The sequence below is a fragment of the Passer domesticus genome, chromosome 12 (genome assembly GCF_036417665.1).
Source record: "Passer domesticus isolate bPasDom1 chromosome 12, bPasDom1.hap1, whole genome shotgun sequence".
In the NCBI taxonomy this organism is placed as follows: Eukaryota; Metazoa; Chordata; class Aves; order Passeriformes; family Passeridae; genus Passer; species Passer domesticus.
In genome coordinates, this window is record NC_087485.1 from 1,183,437 (window position 1) to 1,203,564 (window position 20,128).

General features: G+C 53.7%; 1 protein-coding gene across 2 annotated transcripts in view; it reads left to right on the plus strand.

Moving 5' to 3' along the window:
- Positions 1-6,100: 6,100 nt before the first annotated feature.
- The window catches only part of ANKRD11 (ankyrin repeat domain containing 11), a 128,024-nt gene continuing 113,996 nt past the window's right edge, over positions 6,101-20,128 (plus strand). The window contains exon 1 of one of the 2 annotated variants that reach the window (XM_064387138.1): positions 6,101-6,295. The gene's annotated coding sequence lies outside the window, so the exon portion shown is untranslated. Of the gene's footprint in view, positions 6,296-12,079; positions 12,120-20,128 lie in introns of those variants that run through there. The other variant, XM_064387139.1, reaches the window with a different exon arrangement.

Below are 20,128 nucleotides of genomic sequence, written 5' to 3' on the forward strand. Positions count from 1 at the left end.
AGGGTCTCTGCAAGGTTAGCAGAGAGGGTGCCGCCACCGCTGGGGGGGCCTGATGCCGGAGTGCGGTGGTGTGAGCGCGCAGCCAGCCCGGCTCTGGGGTTTTATCCCTGCTAATCCCGTGTAATTGTAATGCCTGGGGAAAGAAGGAACGACCTCTGCAGTCTTAGCTTCAGCAGAGAGGAAGGAGACCAGCTCCCTCCCTGCAGGAGGAAGGTTCCCCCTCTGAGAGCCCCAGGTAGGAGTGAGCTGTTGTAAAAAACAGTTGTAAAAAACAGCCTGGGTGTCTGCGATGGAGTGAGGGCCTGAAGTGTGTTCTGAGGGAAAGGCAGTGAACAAATACAGAGAAATTTATATTTACTTTGAGGGTGGTGAGGCCCTGGCACAGGCTGCCCAGAGAAGCTGTGGCTGCCCCTGCATCCCTGGCATGTCATTGTCCCCTCACGCCTGGAAATCTCTTTGTGTCACTGGTTGGATCAACAGTTCAATTTACAGACACACAGATCGGTGCCAATTAGTGCATGAGGGCTGCTCAGAGGGGATGTGGCAGCTGGGGGCACCTCCACCCACAGATCCCAAGCGGAACGCCCAGGGAGGCTGCAGGGACTCCCAGCTGGAAGAGCCAGGCCTGGATGTGAGCAGGCTCTGCTGAACTGGGAGTACTGGTTATTCACAGACACATCACAGAGCTGGAGCTGACACAATTTCTATCCCTTTTTCACACTGTGCTTCAAAGGCAACCAGATGACAGAGCACCAGGAAGGCTGGTGGAGCACTGTGATGCCCCTGGATCCCTGGCAGTGCCCACGGCCAGGCTGGACAGGGCTGGGAGCAGCCTGGGACAGCAGAAGGTGTCCCTGCCATGGCAGGGGGTGGAGCAGGATGGACTTTAAGGTCCCTTTCCACCCAAACCATTCCATGCCTGCACAAAGGAGGGCTGGGGGTCTTTGCCTCGCTGGTGCCCATGCAAAGTGGTGCCAGGAAGGAGAGTCAGGAGGTGCTGCCCTGCATGGGCAGCTCTGTGCGTGCTGACCTTGGGAAAGGTGGCTTCAGTCACTGCCAATATGCTCCTTTGGGAGTAAGCCAATATTCTGAGAGGACAGATATAACCTGATCCAGGCTTGGCCCTGCTGGGATGTGCTCCAGCCATGACATCACCCAGTAATGCCACGTCTATTTACTACCGGGGAAAGGTGCTGGATTGCAGGCTGAAATCCCTGCTTTATCTCCCGAGCGGGTCAGCAGCAGGAAGCAGCATTAGCAGCCACATCTTGTTCTTTTCAGGCCCAGAGAAGTCAGTTTCCATGGGAAACACAGCTCTGCTCTGCCTGAGAATTCAGCTCTCCTGTTTCCATGCTCCCTGTCTGCGGCTCGGGAAGTTCCTCAGCCCCCCAGCTTATCCCTGACTCATTTCCACACAGCACCTTGCTGTGGGGTAAATGGATACCTGGAATCAGGTGGCCACTGCGCCATCCACAGTGAATCAAAGGATTACATGCAGAGCTGAAGCTGCTGGGAGGTAAATTCAGACCTTTTACAGGATGAAACTTCCCTCCAGCAGCTGAGCCAGGGCTTTGCTCTGGCAGGACAAACCCCCCAGCTCTGAGGACACGGAGTTTCCCAGCATTCCCCAGCACTGTGCATCCCTGTCATGCACCAGATGGGAATTTTTTGATTACTTCTTGGCAGATGACAAATCAAGGTCAAGGGATAGATGCTCCCCTTCAGCACAGCAAGGCCAAGAAAACCTTAGGGTTTCCAGCAACAAAGGAGGTGCTGAAGAGACCACACGGTTTTCCCTCGAGCACAGTAAAACTCCTCACCAGGAAAGAGCTGCTCAGCCCCTTTCCATGAGCCAGCCCAAGCCCATCACACTATTCACTCCTGCAGGAGCAGCTTGGGATCACAGCGAGTTCCAGTTCCATGGCAGAGCCAGCGGGGCACCGACACTGCTCCTCCCTGGGGCACACAGCCTCCCCAGCCCCAGGAGAGCCTGGGACACAGCACTGGGGTACAAATCTATCTTGGGGTCACCTCTAAAGCCCTGGGAGTGTCAGACAGGCAGGTGACAGATGGCTGGAGGCAGGGGATCACGGGGACTCGGCCACCCCGCAGCAGCCACCGCTCCGTCTGCCAGCCGGGGCTTAGAAACCTCCGGAAGGGCCAACCCGGGGGAGAGGGAGCAGCACGGAGAGGGGCAGGTTAGGGGCAGGGCAGAGCAGGGAGGTGGCTGGTTGTGACTCAGAGCAGAGCACTCTGCGGGAGTGCCCTCCCCGGGGAGCTGCGGGAGCTGCGGGGCTCGGGGCCGGGAATCCATCTGTGTGCGGGGGGTGGCTGAAGCCACCTCCAAAGCCCACAGCCCGGAGGAGGTCACTAAGCTCCGAGTGAGCAACTGTCACTCCACACCCCTGAAATCCATAAGGAGCCTGGAAACCTAAAGCCTGTCATTAGGAATGATAAAAACAGTAATTAGAGCCGGGCTGTCATGAGTTCACACCTGGAACATCAATCCGAGGCGTTTACCCAGCAGCAGGAGAGCACTTCCCCCCAAATCCATCCACCAGGAACAAAGCTCCACGCACCACTCTGCACACAGGCGTGAGTAAATCCTGCAGGGAGCCTTGCAAACAGACTTTACCCACCACAACAGCAGCTCCCAGCTTTGAGGGATCCAAAAATGCTGCTGCTGTGGAGGCACAGGAGCTACATCAGCTCCTGGGCCGTGGGCTCTGCCTGTCCTGATCCCAGTCCTGGTGCTTCACTGGGACTCAGCCGGGTGCTCAGTGGGCTGCACCAAGGAGTTAAACCTTCAACACATGCAGATTTGGGGGTAAACAAGCTGTGCCAAGGAGTTAGACCTTCAAAACAATGCAGATTTGAATATGAGAGCACTGTTCCATGAACTTAGCCTCAATTACATCTTGTAGAGCTCTGAGCAGCCACCACACTATAAGGCAGGTGAAAACCCACACTTTTATTTCTTTATGGTATCACAGGTGGAACAGCTTAAGCTGGAGTGTCCTTAACAACAATAACAACAGCAGAGAAATACAGGGATGGTTGAAAGTAGCTTTATTTAGTAAAACAGTCTGTACAGAGCCAGGGAGGTTCCTGCTGCAGTACAGCAGCTGTACTCCTCACTGCCTTCCCAAATGGCTGCTTGGTCTGCCAAACCCATTTCTCTTCAAAATGTTAATAGATGACATTAATTAAAACACGAGCCAAGCTTAAAGGAAAGGTTTTCCTAATCAAAGCTCTTCTCAAGTTTTATTCTCTTGGCCTCTGCGACGTTGGCACCTGACTGGTCACTCAGGGTTCACGCTGTACCAGCCATAAATCACACCTTGGTTCATCTGTTAAAGACAGATTCCCATCCCTCCATCCTGCGAGGAGCTGAATCAGCAGGGAGCTGCACCCACAGAAGCACAGCCCAGGAAGTTTTGACTTCAGGATTGTCAGGATGGTTCCTTCCCTCACAACACAGCTGCTGAAGGGCTGAGGTGAGCGTGGTCACCCACAGGCTGCTGCAGCAGGTGAGGGGCTGGCACAGGTGCCATCTCCAGAGTGCCAGGGAGCAGTGCCAGGCAAGGAGTGGAGGGTCAGGAGCTCTGTCCCCAAAGTCAGTGTCCTTTCAGCTCGCTGGGACAGACAGAAATAGGCCTGAAAGCACATTCCCCAAGCGGCCTAATTTCCCTGCCCTCACACAATGTTCTCTTTCCTCCTCAGCACCAGGGTATTTGTTTTATTTTAGGATTTAAGAGCTTACAACCTTTATCAAAGGACAAAGGTGCTCGACAATTGACTGTAATTTTTTTTTTGTCTTAAGTATTGCAATTAAGGAGCAAAAGCCAGCCCAGGGTAACAAAGCCAGGCAGGTTAAACATCCCCATCACACAAGTCTCACCCAGAAAACCAGCACAACAGCCCCCAAGGAAATAATCCTCCCATTCCTGCTGTCACCTTTCCTTCTCTAAGTACTTGAAAGTTCCTCCCTGAACCAGGCTGTTGTGTTCAAACAGAAAAAGGTCAGGGTGACACAGAAAGGGTTTAACTTCCTCCCCAGCACTGGATCTCTGACCTGGGTGACATTCAAGAAAGCAGTTACAGACAACTATATTTAGGAAATGAAAACATGTATTTCCCCTGTCCTCTGCTCAGAGGCCAACACTCACCTGCAGCGTTTGCAGGGAGCTGTGACAAGAAGCTTAATGGAAAGGAAGCCAAAAAAACCCCAACCCCTTTCTTCTCACTGGTTTAGTAGGTCTTACAGAGGAAGAAGATGGGTAGAGATAAAAAGACTAAGCCTAAGTGGAACACAGGACCAGCTTAACAGGCTCAGAATAAACCTCTCTGCTGCAGTTATTTAACAGCAGAGCCGGACACGTGCTCCTGAGCCACTCCTTCCTGCTGAGCCCAGCACAGGATCTCTCCTCCTGGGGGCCAGTGGCACCCCCAGCAACGAGAGCTGTCCCTCAGGGTGCCAGGTGTGTGACCCCAGTGGCCTGCTCTCAAAAGAGAGATCAGGTTACAGCCCCGCTCCTGGCACAGGGGTTCAACCCAGCAATATTCCACATGAGGTCATGGGCAGAGCTGCTGCCTCCAGGCTTCCCAAACAACACGTGGGGACGGTGACACAGCTCTGCCACCCACACCAGGGCTGGGACCCGCTCCACCATGGGATTCCTCCCTGGAATTGGGCCCCGTGGTGACACAGAGGTGTACCTGGGTGTGGTCAGGGTACAGACACACAGCAGGGCAGGGAATGGTTTGGGTGGGAAGGGACCTTAAAGCCAATCCATCCCCCTGCCATGGCAGGGACACCTCCCACTGTGCCAGGTGCTCCCAGCCCCATCCAGCCTGGCCGTGGGCACTGCCAGGGATCCAGGGGCAGCCACAGCTGTGCCAGGGCCTCCCAGGGAAGGATCCCTTCCTGATCTCCAGCCGTGAGCAGTGGAGCCCAGCCTGTCACCAATCCCCACCCTGTGAGCAGAGCAGAGCAGAGCCACGTCCAGCCCAGCCGTTCCTGGACGCTCCGGGAGGATGAAGGAATGGCTGACACTATCCAGCAGGAATGACCTGTTTAGGAGATGCTTAACACGGGTTTTTAGGAGGCACCACCCTGCACATAAGGACTGCACAAAGCATTTTGGTGTCGTGTGATGGCACTTGCAAGAACCCAAGAAAAGAGGCCCAAAACCTCTTTTTGGGCAGCAGCTGTCCCTGTGCTCTCCAGGTGGATCCTCCTGTCCCTGTCCTTCTGCTCTTCAGGGGATCCCCCTCTCCCTGTGCTCTCCAGGGATCCCCCATTCCTGTCCCTGTGCTCTCCAGGTGGATCCCCTCTCCCTGTCCCTTCCAGGGGGATCCTCCTGTCCCTGTCCTCTCCAGGGGGATCCCTCTCTTTCTGTCCCTGTCCTCTCCAGGGGGATCCCTCTCTTTCTGTCCCTGTCCTCTCCAGGGGACCCCCTGTCCTGTCCCTGTCCCCTGCAGGGATGCCCCTGGGCTGGCGCAGCACCCCCTGTCCCCGCCCAGGGCAGCTGTGTCACCCGCACTGTCCTGCGGGGCCGCGGCTCCGCACGCCCCGGCACACACGGCACCGGGAGCGTCACGGGGATGCGGTGGAGGAGCGGGGCCGGGCCGGTACCGAGCGCTGCAGATCCCGCAGGAGCACGGCCGCCCCGCCGCCCCCCGCGTCTCCCAAACACGAGCACCGCCCGGTGCCACGGCCAACCGGGGAGCGCCCGCGCCGGTGATCCCGCAATGCCGGGGCAGCGCGGCGGGCTTGGCAGGCCCCTGGGGGGGGCCTATCCCGGTCCCGGAGCTCGGCACATCCCTGCGGGCCGCTCCCGGTGCCGCTCCCGGTTCCGGTCCCGGGCCCCTCCCGCCCCCCGCAGGCCCCGCCCCGGAAGCTCCGCCCCCGGCGCGCGCGGCCAATGGGCGGCGGCGCCGCCGGGACACGTCGCGCGCCGCCGCGCTCCCGTCACCCCCCGCGCGCCGCCGGGAGGGCAGGGCAGGGCGGGGGGGGGCGCCTCGGCTCCTCCCCCCCAGCCCGGAGCGCCGCGCCCGCCAATGAGCGGCGCCGTCTCATCGGGCCAATGAGCGGCGGCGTCTCAGCGGCGCGCGGGGGATGGAGCGCGCGGCCCGGAGCCGCCACGGCGCGCGCCCCCCGCGCTAGGGCCGGAGCCCGGGACCCCCGCAGGGACCCGCGCAGGGACCCCGAACCGCCCCGGCACCCCCCTCTATGCGGCGGGGCCGGCCGAGCCGCTCCGCCGCGGGGCTGCCCTTGGCCCGCTGAGCGCCGGTAAGCGCCGGGGGGCGGCGCGGGGGGGGGGGGGAACCGGGGCGCTGCAGAGCGGGGGCGGAGGGGGTCCCGGAGACACGGCCTGCGCGGCCGCGGGGGGCACCGGGAGAGGCGCCTGGAGCGGGGGGGGCCGGTGCGGGGTGGACGGGGGGCAGCGGTAGCGGCCGGAGGTGGGGCCGGTGCGGGCGGGGGGCGGCGCGGGGCCGGCTCGCGGGGAGGAAGCACCGCAGCGCCGGGTGGGAAGGGGACGTTGGGGTTTGGGGGGCGGCGGAGGAGGTGAGGGGCTGTTGGGGGGTGCCGAGAGAGGGAGCATGGCGTGCGGGGGTGGCCCGGAGGGGCCGCAGAGCGAGCCCGGGGCCGGGCGGTGTTTCGGGGTGCGGAGCCGTGGGAGGAACCCGGAGCTCCGCGTCGAGCCCGCAGCGCCGGCACCCCCCGCCCTCCGGACCCCGTTTTTTTTGGGATGGGGATGTTTTTTTCGCAGGGGTGCGGGGAGTGTTGGGGGGGGGGGGGTAATGCGTTTTGGGGTGAGCTCTGCGCTAGGAGGAACAATACCAAAAGTTGTCTGAAATGGTAATTTCCGTTTCCCATTTCATCATCCCCGGGTAGGCGTTAGCCCTGCCTGTGTGTGCGCAGGGCCGGGGCCGCACCGAGCCCCGCCGGCCCCAGCCCCGCCGCTTTTATTTATTTCCCAGTTTAATCTTTAAATCGCTCCGCGTCTCTGCCCTCCGAGGAGCCTTTGTGTGCCGGGGAGGGGCTGCTCGACACCTTTGCCCCTTAGCAGAAAGGAAGAGAGGGAAGGAAAAAAAAAAAAAAAAAGCCCAAACAGCTGCAGCCCAGGACGAGCCTCCCCCAGGCCGGGGATGGATTCGTGTTTAGAAAGGCAAATGACCTCGGAGGGAGCCGGGCTGAGCCGAGCCCTCGGTGCCCTCTGCCCTTTCCCAGAGGGAGCAGCTGTCCGGGCTGTGCGGGCCCTTCATTGAGGCACAGGGGCCGTGTGTTTACGGCCTGGCTGCTCCTCCGGGCCCGGGGATCTGTTTTGATATCCAGTTGCAGGAAAGGGTTCCTCCCCCCTCCCGGTTTTGTACACAGAGTGCTCTCTCACCGCTGGGGACACGGCTCTATAGGCAGAGAGCGAATTCCAGGCAGCTCTTGAAGCAAAATTCCCTCCCGAGATGGCTTCTGAAATGGGGTACACACATCATTTTTACCTCTCTGTAGGCAAAGGTTTTTAGGTGAAAACGTCTCTGCTGCCTTGTAGTGGCTGTGTGCTTTCCTGAAATTTATATAAATTTGAGGAACTTGGAGTTCAGTGTATTTCTGCTTTCTTTGTTTTGTTCATAAAATGGAACATTTTTATGTAATGACTCCAATTATTTCCTTTTTCTGTGGGGGAAAACCACTCCACGGAGTCATGGAGAGGCGAGAGGAGATTAACTCTCCCATGTTTCCCAACAGCACCGATACACTCTTTGTGTGTGCCCAACCAGGAGCTCAGTATTTAACCCGATCAGCTTAAAAAACGGGAAAAGTTGGCGTTTTCACGGGATTTTCTGGCAGGTTCCAGGCTGGAGCAGTCGGAGGGGTTTGGAGCGTGCTGTGGTGGGGAAACTCCGGCGTTGGGTCCCAGGGCTCCGTGAGCCGTTTGCTGCCGGTGGGAGCGCGGGGTCTGCCGGTGCGGGGCTCGGGCTGCCGGCCTCGGTGGAGCTCGGCCTCCGCACGCAGCAGCGCTCCGGCGGAGCTCGCCGGGGCCCCGGGAGCCGTGGGACCTGCCGGGGCACATCCAGCCTGGAGAAGGAGCCCGTCCGGCGAGCCGGGGCTTGTGTCACCGCGGGCGGGCTGAGTCAGTGCGAGGGCTCGCTGTGCCAAGCCCGCAGCACACCGAGCAGCGAGCAGCGCGCCGGGCTTGGGGAGCACGGCGAGCCCTCCGTTCCCTTCCCAAGGCCTTTCTGCCTCCTTCCCGGTGTCACTGGTGACCGAGGAGCCCCGGCCATGTCGGCGCTGGCTGCTGCCGCTGGCTGGAAACTGGAGATGCTGTGTTCCACACTTGGTTCTGCTCTTCAGTTCTGCTTTTAGAAATGAACTCTTGTCTGTTTCTCCATTTCATAAAAAAGCACGGTTCGGAGTGAGCTGATTTTTTTTTTTTTTTTCCATGGGCAGCTTTTTGCTTTTATGATGTTGCAACAGTATTTTCTCAGACTTAAACCTGCAGATTGTCCAGTTTGAGGGCTGGGTTTGGATGGGGGAGGAAATGTTGAAAAAAAAACCCCAGAGCAAAAACCCTCTGGCTTAATTTCTTCCTTCGTGTGTGGTAGGCAACCTGATAAGATTATTTTATTTTCCACTCGTGTTTTAATGGACTAAGTCCCCCCAAATGCTTGTGAACAAAGCCAAGCGTAGCACGGCGTCGTGCCGCGTTCTTCCGCTGCTCAGCAGAGCAGACAAATGCATTTCTCTGGGGTCAGTGAGACTCGTCGTGTTAATCAATACTGTACCAGCAGTGCTCCCTTTCCAGGGAACCAGATGGGCTACTTACAACTGGTGCTGATTATTTTAACTGTGTAATTGTAACATGGCTGCGTGATGACAGTGTTTCCTGCAGACACTTCAAAGGAAGGTTCCCGACGAGTGTGTCTTTACAGCGTTTAATCTGTCCTCTTTGTCTTTATGTTGTGGCTTTTGGACATGTGTTTGAAGTACTAAGAGGTTTTTTTTCCCTTACCTCCAGCTTTTCTATACATTAAAAGGAGGCAGTGCTCTGGAATGATGAAGTGTCTCCAGTGTGGGAATAAACCCAGGGTTTTAGCGGCTCCCACAGTGGTGGGTTGGTTTCACTGAGTTTTACATCCAGGCAGTGACTAAGCCAAAAGCTGGGAAGAGATTTAAGTGGCTGTGAGGAAATGGCAATATTTTTTTAAAATAGTGCATGTGGCTTTGTTTTGGGGGAAATATGTTGTATGGTGACTTGAGTCTTAACTGGGACAGGCTAATTACTCGGTGAAGAAATCCTTCTCCTAGGGAAGGAAAGGCACAGGGCCGGAGCTGGTTAATTACATTTTGTAAAATTATGGAGTGACGGCTTTCTGAGGAGGTCTGCCCCTCTTCCTGCCCTGTACCTGAATTTCAGGCTCAGCAGTTGCCTTACGGATTGAAATTCCTCCTGGGTATTAAGATTTAATGGTGGTAGACACAGAGCAAGTAGTGGCAGGTACTGCTGCTTTTCAGTACAGCAAAGCAAATAATACTGGAAAATATTTACATGGGGGTTGTTATTCTCCTCGTATTTCCTTGGTGAGCTCTAGTAAAGGTGCTTGTGTGCTCCTTCCATTGCCGGGGAGAATTCCCTGTATTTCGGTTGTAAAAGGCTGCGGAGAGGAACCGGTGTCTCCATAGCAAAGATTCCAGTGTTTCGTGATCAGCTCACATATATTTTTACCCCATCTAATTTAAACCAGTCTGCACGACACTCACAGGAATGATTTGTATGCAGCTTTTAAATATTTTCCTCCTTCCTGCGTGAGGGATTAGCGGCACAGAGCTGCTTTTTCGGAGGGTTCTCAGCCAAGTGTTACGTAATTTGTGTGCCACCGATGCACGGCCATAAAAAATACTCCCATCAATGTTAAGGGAAAGCTTGTGTAGGCAATTATTTCAAATCACAAGCGTCCTAAGCAGGTTTGTGCAGCCTTAAAATCTGGGCAAAACGCTGCCTTTGGAATCCTGCTGGGAAGGGGGGTGGGAAGCTGTCAGCGCCCGTGGTCTGGAGGCTGGTTTTGAGCACATTCTACTCCACTTTTTAAGCTTTCCTGTGTGAGAACTGCTGTTTTCTGGTGTATTTTCTCAGGCAACTGTTGGGTATTTAAAAATCTTAATTTCTCTGAGTCTGGGTGGTGGTGCTTCACCTGAGGCTGCTTATGGGTGATGCCAATTTGTAATCTTTTACGAGAGTAAGGGGGGAAAAAAAAAGTAAAAAGAAGCTTAAATGCTAATAACAGTGAAAAACCTGCTCGGCGTGGAGCACATGTGAAGAGAGCGGGTGCACGTCGGGCTGTGGAGTCTCCGTCAGCTGAGCTGGGGGCTTTTAAAAATCTGCTCTAATTTTTATGCTGCATGTGGAATGGCTAATCCCATAAAAGCCTCGCACCTTTTGACAGATGAAACGCTGCTGTTCTTCACTTATTTGAGCAAAATATTTTTATAGATGGTATTAGCTCTGTGGCTCCGAGGGTAATGCAGTCCTTACACGAGAAAGATCTTGCTTTGATCTGACAGCTTTCAAGATCCATTTCCAATCTTGGAGTTCCATTAAGTCTGTTTGTAATGGTGCCCTCAGACTTTTTTTCTGTTTATGTGACTCTTTGGGTGTTAGCGTTGCTCTGTATTTGAGTTTTCTTTAATAAACTGAAGGAATAATTGGGGTCAGGAAAGGAAATAATCATGTTAAAAGGTGCAGTTAATTATATCAGGTATTTTGGGCTCCAGAATTCTTTGTCTTGATTCTAATGTTTTCTTCAAGTTGTAGGATGTAGTGAAATGAGATCAGATCATCAGACTAGGACAGTGAGGCAGGGTGATGTGTTGTGGTTAATTTTGGGAGTGTGAAACAAGTGCGGCTGCAGGCTTGATGTCCGTGGGGGTTGTGGAGGGAGGATAGGAGGGATGGTTTCTCTGGTGAGCAGCTCTTTCCCTCTTCTCTGGGGGAAGAGGTGGTCTTCTGTGTGGTCCGGTGTTCATCCAAGGGGATCTACATTGTCCTGTGTCCATCCTACATGATTTAAGTGATCTTGTGTCCATCCCACATCGCCTACATGGCCTTGTGTCCATCCAGTGGGACCTTTGTGTCCATCCAGCATGTTCTGTTTGGTCCTGTGTCCATCCAGCATGGTCTTGCTGATTGTGTGTACGTCCAGTGGGATCTCCATGGCCCTGTGTCCATCCAACATGATTTAAATGATCTTGTGTCCGTCCAGTGGGACCTTTGTGTCCATCCAGCAAGATCGGTTTGGTTCTGTGTTTGTCCAGTGGGGTCTTTGTGGTCCTGTGTCCATCCAGCATGGTGTGTTTTGTCCTGTGTCCGTCCAGCACGGTGTGTTAGGTGCTGTGTCCGTCCAGCACGTTCTGTTTGGTGCCGTGTCCATCCAGCACGTTCTGTTTGGTGCCGTGTCCATCCAGCACGTTCTGTTTGGTGCCGTGTCCATCCAGCACGTTCTGTTTGGTGCCGTGTCCATCCAGCACGTTCTGTTTGGTGCCGTGTCCGTCCAGCACGTTCTGTTTGGTGCCGTGTCCGTCCAGCACGTTCTGTTTGGTGCCGTGTCCGTCCAGCACGTTCTGTTTGGTGCCGTGTCCGTCCAGCACGTTCTGTTTGGTGCCGTGTCCATCCAGCACGTTCTGTTTGGTGCCGTGTCCGTCCAGCACGTTCTGTTAGGTGCCATGTCCGTCCAGCACGTTCTGTTAGGTGCCGTGTCCGTCCAGCACGTTCTGTTTGGTGCCGTGTCCATCCAGCACGTTCTGTTAGGTGCTGTGTCCATCCAGCACGGTCCTGCTGGTTGTGTGTACATCCAATGGGATCCCCATGGTCGTGTGTCTGTCCATCATGACCCACATGGTCCCCTGTCCCTCGGGGGTGCCACGGGACCCCCATGGCTCAGCAGCACCCGGGTGGGTGCTGGCAGCCTCCCCGCTCCCTGTGCTCCTCCTCCCTTGGGGCCCTGCCGGCGTCTGGCCAGAGCTCTCCTCTGAGAAACCATCCTGGCTGTTCCTGCCCCTCTCAGCGTTGGCTGGGAAAGCGTGAGCTCCCAGAGAGGACGCCTGAAACCTCTGTCTCCAGGTTTGTTCTGTTTTCTGGAGCTCACCACGTGCTAAGGCGTGCAGCTCGTTGCTGTGTAGCTGGAGTGAGCAGAGGCTGGAGCTGCAGCCTGGGAAGGCCGAGGGACTGGGAGGCAGCTCCTCACGGTAACCCCACGGCACGCGGGTGGCAGCGCCAGGGAGGGAGCTGGCTGCTGGAGTCAGAAGAAAGTGATGTTTTTTTCTAGGTCAGGGTTGAAGGCACTGTCAGGGTGGTGATGTGCAGCATATCTTACTGTCTGCATTGTCCCTGCCATATGGATGTGTGCACACTGCCCTTGGCATTCAGGCTTTGAATTATTTATCCTCTCCAAATCTGGAGGCAGCCTTTCTTCCCCTTGTCTCGAAGAAAACCAAACTTACCCGATGAGTGTTTTTAAAATAAACCTTCCGCTGTGAATTACTGCAGTGGCAGGAGCAGGGTATTGATTGTATGTTGCGTTTGGAGTCGGAAACCAAAGGTTACAACACTGGATATCTTGTGGAAACACTGAAATATTTATTTTGCTGTTAGGTGCAAGTGTGTCTGTGCTGGTGCTGGGTTTGTGTGTGGCTGAAACGCCATGTAATGAAATTTCCGGACTTGGAGAATGGAAAGGCTGGAAAACTTTGTAGTGTGCGTAACAGCAGCTTTGTCTCAGCTGTGTGTGAGGGGATGGATGTTTTTGCAGGGAGAAGGCATCTCCTTTGCTCTTGTGCTGTGTTGGATTTGCAGTGAGAGGAGCGTTAAGGTGGTCCTGGTTTGGGTGATGGGCTTTGGGTCCTCGCTGAGGCTGTGGGTGTTTGCAGGGTGTCACGGAAGGGTGGTTGCACGCTCGGGGAAGCCAAGGCTGGAAGGAGCTGGCTGTGTAATTATTTTTGAAAGACTGACAGCTTTGCAGGATAGAAACAGTCTCGAATAATTTACCTTTAGAGCAGCATAAAGCTGCTAAAACTGTGTCACAGGCATGGGGGAGAATCAGAGTCGGGAAGGGAGATGTTACCCTCTAAAAAATTCACCACGATCTGGAGGCAGCGTGTCCCTGAAGGCTCGGCAGCCAGAGGCTTGGAAACACGGTGCTGCCCTCAATATCGGGATGTGAAATGAAAGGATGTGTAATTAGGAACTCCAAAAAAAAAAAAAAAGGCATTAAATAGCTTTAGAGGTGAATGGAAGCTTCATTATTAAGCACCAACTGCTTAGCTGCAGTTCTGGGTGCCTCTTCCTTTCAAATCACGCACACATGAAAGTGCTCCCTGCCCCCAGCCGGGGCCTTATCGGCTTATCTGGGCAGGAGTTCAGAGCCATAAAAACTATATCCTGCTTACACCTTCCAGCCGATCCTGTGACCTGGGCTGTGTAAACAAGTTGTACCAGGAGCTCCAAATGACTGGTAAGTGGCTGGGTTTCTGCAGGCTGGTTAGGTCCAGGAGGAGCCAAGATAAAGTTCCAAGAAGTTCCCCTTTGGGAATGGTCTCCTGATAGCTGCTGCAGGGAGGAGGCGGCAGGGCTGCGATCCTGCTGACTGTGGCAGTGACTGTATCCCATGGAAAGCACTTTGGGATAGACTTTACACTCTGGGGCTGGTGTTTTCCACGTTCTGCAGGAGGATGGCTGTGGCAGATTGTGAAATGTCAGCGTTGTGGTAACAACACCGACCGGCGCTCCGCGGTTGCGTCAGGCCTGGGATGTGCAGGAGATGTAAGCCTGTCTATAAATATATCCATATATCTTTGGATGGATGAGATTAGCCGTGGCGATGCTGGGAAGAGATGTAGGTAATGCAGGGAAGGGGTGTGTGGGGGGGGACACAAACATCCTGGCTGTGCTCTGGGGGTTTAAATACCACGGGCGCTCCGGTTACGGCGCTTGGCTGCTGCCCACCCCGGGCTGTCTCCGTGGTTTCATCTTGCAGCTCGGCACAGGCAGCTCCGTTTATCCAAGCTGGACTGTAACGAGCAAGTTTGGGGATTTAGCGTGTGAAACTTCACCTTCTCGGCAGCCCAAGGGTCCAGTGCACGGGTTTGAAGATGAAAACCTGTTCTCCTTGAATGTTGACCTTTTTTGTTCATGTGGTTTCTTGTCCCCACGTATGGGGGAATGTGCTGGGTTTGGGAATTGGGCTGGCTGGTGGCTGCTCTGGTTTCTCTCCTTGCCATGACCTGTCCTGGCACGTGCTGGGGTCCTGCGTGGTGGCTCCCCTGGCTCTGGGCTCCCTGTTCCTCATTTTCCCTGCAGCCTGGAAGGTCTCTGGCTCTCCCAGGAGATCAGAGGTGCCCTGTGTTACTCAGCTGCTCTGCAGTGAATTCAGTTCCCTTCCCCTGTGATCAGCACTGGCACTGGGGTGTTAAACTGGTTCTGTGGTGAGAGACGAATTCCTCTGAGTTAGTCCAGGGGGGAAGGGATCAGACAAGAAGTCAACTTCGTGGCTCTTTCCTGGTGTGCTGAGTGGAGCTCTTTGGTTAGAGAGCTGGAGGCTGTAGTCTTAAAATGCCGAATTTAATTTCCTCCTGCAGTGTGTTCTGCCTGCGAGCCTCCCCTGCTTCACCCACCAGCAGGTTTCTTCTCCCTCCTGTCCATCCCTCACTTTTCCCAGGAGCCTCATCTGATGGAGGTTCTGCTCTTGCCTTAGTCCTTCTCCTCCAAGATTCTTGTCTCTAATTTTAGCCTGTCTGCCTTTCGAGGTCCCCTCCCGTCTGTTCCTGCCTTTCTGCTTCTAAGTTGTTCCTGCATTTTCCTCTCCCTCTGGAGAGCTGGACCTTGTTTTTGCAGGGTGGGAGGAAAGTGCTTGGGAGGGGAGTGAAGCTGTGGGTGTGCTGAGGTGAAGGCTCCTGGGCTGTGGGGAATGCTGGCAGGGATGTTTGGGATGCTGTGTGCTCACAGGGAGCAGCTCCTTCTCTCTCCTGCCTCTCCCTTACTGTCCTTGCTTGGATCTGCTCTTGGAATCTCTCTTTTGTGGATTTATTTGTGCAGTGGGGCTCTCTACCATGAGGTTACTCGTGGTGGTAGTGCTGCCAGCAGCCTGGTGCCCCTGAATCTCCTGCCCTTTTACCTGCAGGAAAGCTGCAGCCTGCCTGCTTTTCCCTGGAATCTCACTCCACGTTAGCATGCATTTGCTTATAGTTACAGAGAAAATGACTTTTCTGACAGGGAGGCATCTGACACAGTCAGGTCTCCTCAAAGGGAGTTGGAGCCATCAGGGAGAGCAGGGAACCTGGTCCTGGAGCCTGGCCATCCAGAAAGGCTGCTCATCCTGGTGGGATCCACCTGCTTGGAGCCCTGGGAGCATGGTGTGTGCAGCATAATCTGATTTGTGCCTGGAATATAAATCCTTGCTGTTGCAGGCATGCAGCCTGGGGTTTTACAAGTTCTTTTGTGAAAACAGCATTCAGCCCCTCCACTGCTGCAGCAAGGAGCTTCCCTGGAAACCCAATCCCAGCAATTAGTGAGGTTTGCAGAGGATCCTAGCAACTGCTGCTGGGGTTCCACTGGCAGGGGTTAGGTTTTGTTTTTTAGGCTGTTCATAATTGCATTCTGTGCATTGTATAGAGATACATAAACCAAAGCACAAGAAGTTCCACCTCAGCATGAGGGAGAGCTTCCCTTGGAGGGTGGCAGAGCACTGGCACAGCTGCCAGGGAGGGTGTGGGGTCTCCCCCTCTGGAGCCATTCCAAACCCACCTGGACGTGCTCCTGTGCCACCTGCTCCAGGTGCCTGTGCCTGGGCAGGGGGTGGTGGGACTGGATGATCTCCAGAGCTTCTTCCAGCCCTGCTCTGCCTGCCCATCCCGTGGAGGGAAAGGAGGAGGGGGCCGTGGGGCAGTGCTGAGCTGATGGGATGGGAGCTGTGATGATGGGAACGCTGCTGTGGGCTCTGTGGGAAGCTGATCCTCGGGGAAAGTGGAGCAGGGCTGGAATATATCGGGTGCTGTGTGGCTTGGGTGTTTGTGGGTAACCCGAGCTCACCTGCGAGGAGTTCTGTTACCCAGATACTCTCTGACCTGGCTCGCTTTTTTGTCAGCAGTGGCTGTGGCAGGTTGGGGAGCGATGCTTTCCACCAGGGTGGTTATGTAAAACCTTAATGCGCCGCGCTCTCCAGCTCGGCTTTACAACGTGCGCGGGGCTCCGGCTGCAACTTCAAAGCAGGGAGTTTGCTTTATGGTTGAACCTATGAGCAGTTTTATGTGCAGGGTGGAGTGAACTCGTGGAGAAGATTGCAGTTTTCCCACTGTCATAAAAAGTTACGATCCTCATGATCGCAGCATTGTTCCGTAGGCGGAGGCAGCAGCAGATGCAGAGGTCAGTGGATGTGCCAGCGCGCTGAATGCCCTGCTCTGTGCTCCCAGCTCTCCCTAACGCCTTCAAAAAGTGCCTTGTGCTCTTTCTGGGCCTTCCTAAGAAACCTGCACCTGTGGTACTCGTGGAACAGGCAGAGCATTTCCATGGGAAAGGAACTTGGCCGGGCGGCCGAGGGGGGGCTGTTTTCCAGGGCAGTATTTCAGACCCTGCTGAAAACGTGGCGTTTCAGTGGCACAGACTGTGAGTCAGTTTATAACCTCCTTCCTTGCTCTGGGCTTTTCTTTGGGGTACGAGCCAAGGGAGTTGAAAAAATAACCAAGTGGCTGCGTCTTGACGAGCCTCATTCCAATTAACTTCCCTCATGCTCCAGAAGATAGATTCCCTCAACTGAGATGCATTCCCAAAAAAAGGACTATTCAGGCTAACTGGTGATGGTGGGAGAGTATGATCAGCTTTTACAGCCTTAATTGTGGGCTTTTCTAAAAGTGTTTCAGTGGCCTGTGCTGTCTTTAAACCCTGGTGGGGTATAAGATTCTCCCAGCTGTGGAGTCAGCACCCCAAATTCTGAGGTATAAAGCACCTTCCAGTTCTCAGTAAGTTACAGCTGATTAAAATAAGTCACTATTCCAGTTTCAGTCAGATCTCTCTAAATATAAACTTAATCTCTCCTTTAAACCATTTTCTGCTAGGATGGGGAGGCATAAATGTGGTCTTTGTTTGCAGCCAGGAAAATGAAAGGTTCACAACATTCAGAAATGTGTGTTTTAGATCTTCTGAAAACCTGTTCCTTAAAGAATGTTTCTGTTTGGAAATACTTTGGGTATTCTTCAGCTTGAAGAATTTTATTCTGATGAACAGACTAAAACTTATTGGGGCAAAAAAAGACTCTGATCCTTCTCTTTGGGTGATCCATTAGCTGCTCCAGCTGCCTTTTATTTATTTTTGTAGACACATGTGTGAATGTAAACATTTTATCTGGAATGGCCTTGCAAATGTTCCCGCATTAACATATATTGTCATGGAGAATAATTTTCATTTAACTGTAATTTGCTTTATATTTTCCTGCCTGGTTGCCATGGAAACTCAGACGGATGTGGCAGGGACTCCTCACAGGAGCCAGGTTATGGATTGCCTCTCTAATGGACCTCTGTTAATCACACTGCAGCCTGCACTGGAGGAACCAGGGCTCTTTGCAGGAGACACTTTATTTAGATCAACTGTGAGATGCCTGTGGTACCATAGCTTAATATTCAGAGTTACCAAGGGTGTTTTTCCCTTCTCCAAAAGTTTTTTGTCATAAGAACTATGTATTATGAGCCTGGAATTGAGATATATTTATTTAAATTTAACGTCGGTTAGACTTGATTTTCAATTTTCATTTCATTTGCTGTAATAGCTTAACTGGTAATGGTCTTTTCTGGGTTCAGTTTAAGATCTGAAACGCTTGAAACAGAGCAGTGAAACATTTGTTATCCCTATCCCTGTGCTAGAAGTTGACTTGTTTTTCATAATAATGTGTCTGTGCTGTTGTGTTTCCTTTTGGCTGGCAGCAGGGAGGAGGGGGACAAATCGGATTTTATTAAGTTTCTTACCTGTGGATTTTGGGTCTGTTTTGCACCTCGTGTTTTTGGCTGCCTTGTCCACACCACGGCTGCTGTTCCGAGCTGATCCCACACAGAGTGTCCAGGGAAGGCATGTGGGGCAGGGTCTGGGGCTCAGCCTGGAGGAGAAGAGGCTGGGGGGACCCTCTCTCTCTGCAGGTGTTACCTGTAGATGTGACATGTGGTTTCTTGGTGGTGCTGGCAGTGCTGGGCTTGATGATCTCAGAGGCTTTCCAAAGCAAACTGCTGTGTGATCTCAGGATTATCAGTGCTCAGATTCCTGATGTTCTGGGATGCTGATCTCTGCCTTTGTTGGATCCTTGGAAGGAGCTGCCTTCTAACTCCTGAGATAAGAATCATGGTGGCATGGGTTCAAACTGAACTCGCCAATTAACAAATGATTCATTTTTGGTTCATGGGGATGAGCTCCAGGAGCGAAAATCAAACACCCAGCATTCTTTGCTCTGGGTACTCTGATGGCACAAACCTCACATTGTAACTTAGGGACATGAATTCCATTTGTCTCCTGCATCAGACCCCTCCAGGTGAATTTTGGGGTGGGTTTTAAGGGGAAGCTGGCTTGGCCCTGCCTTGGCTGCTGCTGTGGTCAGAGCCCGTGGCCGCTTACGTAAGGCTGGATTACTCCAGCACGTGGATGCTTCCCCCTGCATATGGTCTCACAGTTATTTCTTGGTACTTTACAGGAGGAATTGGGTAACACTTTGTTCTGTAATGCAGGATGAAGAAACCCAGCATGTTTTTCTGTAATGGCCTATAAACAAGTAGTGTAACATCCTATTTCAGGCGTTCGGAGGAGGAAGGGCTCGGGAGGGGAGGCAGGGCTGAAGCTGAGCTTTGTTTTCCTAGACCTACACACCAGATTTGAGTAGCTTTGCCTTTGGTGGGTGCTGGGAGTGTTACAAACGAGCTGGTTTTTGAGGTGTGTGAGCTCAGTGCAGTGGGTGCTGGGGTTGGAGAGGTCCCCTCTGGTCCCCTCTGCATTTCTGTGTCTTTCACCAGGTGATGTTGGTGCTCTTCTGCTGCTCACAAGGGGTGAATGTGATTCACAGTCTAAGGCCAGTCTAATTTTAATACAAGTCTGAAAAATAGCTTGGCTCTACTCAGGACTTCTGGGTCTTGTGAGTAGACTTTCTGCATTTTTCCTTCATTTTAATTTTTCCTCTCCTTTTCTGCCTGTTGGCCTGTGAATACTCAGAATTGAGCATTTGTGTTCCCCAGTGGCACATTGGGATTCCCAAATGCACCTGTGAAGGTGGGTATTTGGGGCAGTCTGCATCCAGGCACTGCCATCTCTGAGCTCTTGGATGGGACAGCCAGAATACCTGGAAATTTATGAAATAATAAACTCTCTAATTCATAATTTTGCTTGTGTTTTATTCCATTGTTTTGACTCCTGGATCTGAGGCAGGGATCCCTGCACGCCTGCCAGGTGTTTTTCCCAAAGGTGTGTCCCTGCAGGTTGGTGATGAATGGCACTGTTGTAGGGTGAAGCTAATGTGACTAAGTCACCTTTTGTGGCCTGGGAATGGACTCCTGCACCTGATAATTGGGTTAAACTTTGGCTCATGGTAGCCAGGAGAGCAGAGAGGCTTTGGTGGCCATTGAGGTGTTTGGCTGCCTTGGAGGCTTCACTTTGAGGATATTCTTCATTGGAGTTTGGAGTGCCAGGACACAGGGAATTGTTTCCTACTGCCAGAGAAGAGGGTTAGATGGGATTTTGGGAAGGAATTGTTCTCTGTGAGGGTGGGCAGGCCCTGGCACAGGTGCCCAGAGCAGCTGTGGGTGCCCCTGGATCCCTGGCAGTGCCCCAGGCCAGGCTGGACAGGGTTTGTGAGCAGCCTGGGATAGTGGAAGTTGTCCCTGCCTGTGGAAGGGAGTGGGAATGAGATGAGCTTTAAGATCCCTTCCAACCCAAAGCATTCCATGATATTTTTCAGGTTCACTCACTTGGGTTTGGACAGCAGCTAATGCTGCTTTATCAGTACTCACAGAAAAGGGTGAGCTGCTGGTAAAACACAAAGCCAAAGTGTTGTTCTGCTCCTTTCAGTCTCCTGGACACTTGGGTTGACTTTGAGCCCCTCATCCCATGTT